The following is a 6,669-nucleotide window of genomic DNA, read 5'->3' as shown; positions in this document are numbered from 1 at the left end:
AGAAATTTCTTCAAGGGAATAATTTGTTCTTCAACATGCAACTAACACATACAAAAAATGGTAGAGGTGGTCAACTGAGTGGCATTTTCCAAAAGTTTTTTATCCCCTTGCCTCTCACAAAAGAGAAGAAATAAGGATGTTTTCCCTTTTAATTTCACCTGCTCCAAAGGCAAGGTTTCACCAAACAGCAGGCAGAGAAGCCCCTGGGGCTCTGGTTTGTTTGCAAAGCCACATTACTGATTCTAGGGTCAAAACTGGTATCTTTGTCCTGGGTGACAGCTGTCTCAGCATGCTCAGAGCCAGCTCTGACATCCCTGAGCTCCATCACTGGGAAGATCCTCCAGGAAGGCAGAGAAACCTGTTGTATTCTAAGGTGGTAAGAGAAATTGTTAACCAAGAAAGCTATTTTGGAAGCAAATTTGCAACTGCACCAAGTCAGTCATGCTTTTGAATAAAGATGACAAACCAGGTGGTTTAGGGATCATTACAGACAACTTGGTGGGCCAAAAATCATGGCAATTCTGCTGAAAGGAATGAAGAAATAGCCAAACCAGTGAATTTTTATCAAACTGTGGGAGGTTTAAGGGCATGAGCCTTGTGTTTACCCAACTCTTGTTTGAGGCTATCAAAAAGCCCTTTAATGGCATTATCAAGGTCCTTCTGTCAGAATAACTATGGAAGACAGAGCCTTATCCCAGAAGACGTTTGGCATTTCTTTACCTTTAGATATATAATCAAGCAGACATAATGACTTATGACTGCCTGTTTTTATGGTATTTTCTGGTTGTTTATCAAAGGCAGAAAAACCCCAGCAGCCCTAAATCCACAGTTTTCTGTACGCATTATGATCATGTACCCTACAAAGACCAAGCCCTCCTGTGGGTTTTGTGTCCCCATTATTAACAAGTCCTGTCTACCCTGGCACAAAAATAAATTGGGAATAGAGTGCTACTGTTGCAGAATAAACAGAAAATACTTGAGGCTGTCAAATTAAATTTAAAGCTTTTCAAATATTTTAACATCATGGCAGAAAGGTAACATTAGATTTAGTCTACCAGTTTTTCACTGTGGAATATATTGTCATTTTGCCTACCTCTAGTTTGGAATACGGTCAAAGTTCTTTCTAGATCAAATTGTTAATATAGGACTGAACCACATATTTTTTTTCTCCAGTGTTACTTTTATATCTTACATTCTAATTAATTCATATTTTTATTCTAAGCTACTAAAGCATATCTTAATCACAGTTCAAGACAGCCAGGAAGAAAAAAAAAAAAATATCCTGCTACAAGTGCACCTGAATTTTGAGGCTGAGCAGGTTCCTTCATGAGATACAACTACACTACTATTAAAGAGGTCTGTAAGGGCAGAGACTGTTTTCAGAGAAGGTAAGTGATTTGTTTGTGTATGGCCATGGATGTGGAGGGTTCATGGGAGACATTCAAGTATTCTGCATGTGTCCTAAGGTGTTTGTCCATCTCTTTGGTCAGATCTGCATTATGGACAGGGTGGACTCTAAAGCCTGAGCCCTGCCTAATGCACCAGCAGTGCCCTGCAGGATATGGCAGCTCTTAGCTCAGGTCTGAAAACCCTGTATTTCAGTATCAGGTTAAGAAACCCAGGACACAGTGTCTCCCTCATGCAGTCAGGACTCTCGTAAGAATCAAGGAAAACCTGGGCATGGCATCCATGGCACAACCAAGTGCAGCACAGTGGAGTTATCATGTGGGTTTGGACAGGCTGTGTGTTGCATGAGTGGTAAATTTGGTCTTCTCTGAGAGCAACCCTGGTGTCACCGCACTTATGGTCCCACTTTAGTTCCTGGAACTTAATCCTCCTCCATGGGATGAGCTGCTTGAGGCAGGGGTTGACTTCCACTGGTGTAGGTGGAACAAAGGACCCCCCTGCAAAAGACTGAAAAGCCCAAGAGGTTGAAGCTGACAGTTAAACAAGAGCTTTCTATGCAGCTGCCCACCCATGCACCAAGGTGGGATAGCTCCTGCCTGGCCCACCCGTTGGCTGCAGGCTGCTTTTTGGGTGTCTCTGGTACAGAGTGGTTGTGGTGTGGGACTGGAAGCAGAAACCCTGGGATTACTTTCCAATGGGTCTGAAGCACGGTGTTCCTTAGGTCTTCTAAAGGTGTTGTGAAGTGATTACCACATTTAGTGAAAAAAAAGTAATAAGTCCTGAGTGATCAAGTCTACCAGGAAGCAACAGGCCAGCAGATTTCAGTAGATCACTGGAATAAACTTACAAGAGAGGCTACACAGAAATTTTTATAAGGGAAATAAGGTGGAGCCAAAGTATTCTTACAGAATCCTTGAGATTTGGTCAGTATAAGACTTACGTGATGCAGGGAAAAAAATCTGAGAAGTATTTATAAAATTATTATAACAGGTCTGCATCTTAAACCAGAGATATTATGAGTCAGTGACTGTCATACCTAAATAATTCATCTCATCAGCCATGTGGTCACTATAAGGCATTTATATAAAAATGCAGCATTTTTTTCTCCTCTAAAATCAGCAGGTAAGGAATCATCAGAAGAGTCTCATGTTTCTCAGTAGGATATATTGCTGTATAAATGAATGAATGCTCTTGCCATTATCTGCAAAAATAGTAAATGATTTAATCTCATTTGAATGTGTATTTATTTTATTATGATCTCATTGATGGAAAACTGATGCTATGTATTAGTTCATATCTCTAAAGTTAGTATTATACTAGATCTCAGACTTGGATTTCTTATATATATACTGAGCTCTGCCACTCCCATAGCTCAGATGACATTTTCAAAGGAGAGGTATTAATGCAGTTTCAGATGAGGCATCCTCCAAGAATACTCTGCTTTTAGGTGGCTTAATATATCTTCATCCATGGCTGTTGAGCTTCCCTACAGAGGGACCATCTGCAGCCCTGTGCAGGAGAGCTGTGGCTTGTCCCCTGCAGCTGCTGGTGGCTCTACTGGATGCATCCATCAAATTTTATCTCCCTGATAACAAAAGTGGATTCCTAGTCTGGCTCACACAGGGACATAGGGGCCTGATGTCCTGCTGTGAGGTGGCCCTACATGGGGTGCTGATTCATAATGAACAGTGGGAGAGCACAGGTCTGCCTGAACAAGCTGGTCCTCTTCCCTGCATCCCATGGGCTGCTCCTGCCAACGCAGCAGCCTCCCTGCCACAGCTGTGAGTCACAGATTGAGTTGGTTGTATCTGCATGGCCTTTCAGGGCATAGCTTGAGGGTGAGCTGGCGTCAGCTCTGCTGGATTTCCTTCTCCAGAAAGTCAGACGCTCTTGGTCTCTCCTTAGACTACAGCAAGGGCCAATATATGTTAGCAATATATATAACCATAGAGTTTTTGCTTGAGTCCTGACATAACCTGAGAAGACCGAGGAAACCTGAAATATTACTCCAGTAACAGGTTATAGTAATAACAATGATGGTGTGACCTGAAATATCTAAGAGGACCTGCTGGGTTTAATGTATTCATTGCTTCAATCTTTTTTAAAGCTGCAGGCACATGGGTGGAAAATAATTTCCTAAACATAACAGATAGATAGATTTCTACATAGACTTTTATTCGTCATAGCCAACAGAAGGTATAAATCACACAAGATTATCATGGCCAATTATAATATTATATCAGTTGGAGAATGGCTCATTGGGATACCTGTTCAGAAAGAGGAATATGTTAAAACATGAATAAAATTGCAAGCACAGAGAAGAATTGATTAAATACGACTTTAAGAGACTGTGAAGAAGTGTCCTATCAATGCTTAAAAGTATTGATCTGTGTATTTAGAAGATGATAATGAGTTTAGAGGAAGAGTTCCATTTTTAGGTTCCCTATTTCAGGTAATTTAGGTAACAGTTTTGAGTTTAAAAGAATTAGTACTCATTCTTCAAAAATCTAGTTCTGGGCATGCTGAATAATGCATTTCTTAAAAAAATAAAATCAGGACATTTCAAAAAATTTGAACTCATAATATGTAGGAATATTTTAATTGACGTTTCAAAGTCAGGTTCAACCTCTCTGAAGATAATAGATGTTTACCAATCCCTGACTGGCTTTAGCCTTCAAATACTTGACCTTATTTTGATCAGTAAAATGTCTAGGTCATAAAGTTAATAACCAGCAATAGACAAAAGAGGAGCAGATTTACACTGCAGTCAAAGGTATGATCACAGCTGGGTGAACTTAACCTACTGAATCCAGCCGCCACCTGCTACAGTGGTGAAGAAGACACCTTTGCATGAGCTTTACAAACTCACTACAGTTGCTGGGAAAGTGTTTGGACTGAAAGCCAAAAGCTTGTGCTGAAAACTGGGAGGCTAAGTTGTGTTCATAACTACTGTCATTCAAGGCTAAAAGAATTCAAGCTAAACATCCAGTGGCAGAGCTGTTATCTCCAGGCAAAAATTACTATTGGGTCAAGAAATAAAAAGTTGGGGCCTTCAGATAAAATCATGTTTGCAAAACACTTATAAGCTACAATATATTTTCCAGCCTTGGAAAGCTCATCCAGAATGAGGAGGCAACTCAATAACTATTAACAAAAAACATAACATTCTAGTTTTTGGGGCTATTTCTTTTTAGAATAGAAAATGCCTCCTGAAGCACTGCCTGTCTTTTATGTTTACTGTGATCAAAATAATTCAAATAGACTTAGACGGTCCTCAGTTTCATTATTGAATATGAGTTAAGCTTTTTGGAGCTTGCATCCATTGGCATGCCATTATAAAGTAATTGAAAGATTTTGGCTTATAAGTGCTTTGGAAAATGCTATTTTTTCTATGATTCCCAAGCTTGCCTTTCTTGGCCAAGGAAATAAGATTTTAACAGAGCAAGGAACTGAAGGCAGTCATCCTAAACACCAAAGTAGTCTGTTCAACTTCAATGTGTAAAAAAATGGCTACCTTGAGTTCATGTGTTTGGGTAACAGATCCTCTACTGAAGTTTTGGAAGATAAACAACATTGCTTCTCATGTAAGACCATTCAAGTCCTTATGTGTAATACAATAGTTATTTTCAACTCAGTTGTCCTCCGTTCTCCTTTGACTAGTGCTGATGGAGACCGATCTCAGATTTGAAGTCACTAATGAAAACTGTAGTGGAAGTACCATGATTTCCATTTGTTTCTGTACATCCTAGAAGACATAATCTGAGAGAAAAACTGAAGAGCAGGAAAGGAACAAAAATAGCTAATGCTGGTCATTGATGTCTCACTGTAGAAGAAATGTTACAGCAGCTTAGGAAGAGATGATTGCAAGTAGGCGAGTAACTCCTTAACACATGGTTTTCTTCTTCAGCTTGAAATTGCACACTGCAGACATTCACTCCTGTGTCAACCCAAACAATCCTAGCCCTGCATGCCATCCCTACCCAGAAGGTGCCTTTTTGGATCAGCTGGGCTGGATTATTCACAGTCTCTTTGTTGATGCCAGAATTTGGACCAGATGATTTAGTGTGGTTACTGTAATAAATCCTATTCCCTGTATTCCCATGTCTTTTCTCTTTTCCCTCTTAATTCAACTTTCAAAATAACACTGAATACCTGCTGTCTTGCAAAGACTTCCTATGTGTACTCTCTGACTGTATTATGATAACCGTTTTCACCACATCAGCCGGTTTAGGAGATAAAATAATTTAGGTAGTACATTTATCTGATATATTTTTATTCTGAATTTGAATGTTTTCCCATCCATCCATCCATCCATCCATCCATCCATCCATCCATCCATCCATCCATCCATCCATCCATCCATCCATCCATCCATCCATCCATCCATCCATCCATCCATCAGTACCTGCTGCTAAGGCAGTTTTGTTCTGCAATATTACATTTTGTGAAACCTTTAGTCCTCTCGAAGCTTTTTAGGAACAACAGAAAAGTACTTGTTCAATGCATCATCTGCTGTTGCTTTCCAATGAACATCTATGAATGCCAACGTTGACATTTATTGCAAGTCAAAATTGACCGCAAGCTAGCAAAGTTCATCCCTTGTGAGCAGTGACATCAATGTAGAGATAGTGAGAGTGCATGCAATGGCAGGTCTTCTAGACCTGCTAATGTCTGGATGACCTTAAGAACTAGCTGTTGAATTTCTTATAGCCCAGGAGGTTTGTCTAATAGGGCTGGAATACGGGCAGTTATGAGATCTGGATGGCAAAAACATTTCTTACCCTCCATAATGCTTCTTTTCAACCAACTCAATGCATTCCTGAAGTCAATGAAAACAACAAACAACTTTAAATCCCCTGTATTAAAATGAGGATAAAAAAAAGACTAGTGGGCTGAAATTAATCGTGATTCAGAAATGAGTCAGCTATTGTACTCTCTTTCAAATTCGGTTTTCAGGAAGAGAGAAAAAAAGAATAGTGTGAATAATTGGAAACTAAAGAGCTTTTGCAAGGAAATACTTGCAGGTCCTTAGCGTGTGTGGAAGTAAGGAATTCCAGAAAGCATGCACTAAGAAAACTAACTAGTGCTATCTCTGACCATTGGCAAGTATCTTTTAAAAAAAATGAGTAACTGCTAAGACTCCAGATGAATTTTTTGAAAGACCCGAGAGATAGAACTGCATATGAGACATCTACCCTTGAAGTGACTAGAGCACATCAGAGGTCCATCCCTGGCCAGGTCTGCGACCATAATCCAACAGGG

Source organism: Phalacrocorax carbo, chromosome 1 (genome assembly GCF_963921805.1).
Source record: "Phalacrocorax carbo chromosome 1, bPhaCar2.1, whole genome shotgun sequence".
Classification (NCBI taxonomy): Eukaryota; Metazoa; Chordata; class Aves; order Suliformes; family Phalacrocoracidae; genus Phalacrocorax; species Phalacrocorax carbo.
The sequence above is the reverse complement of the archived record's forward strand: the minus strand, read 5'-3'. Positions refer to the sequence as shown.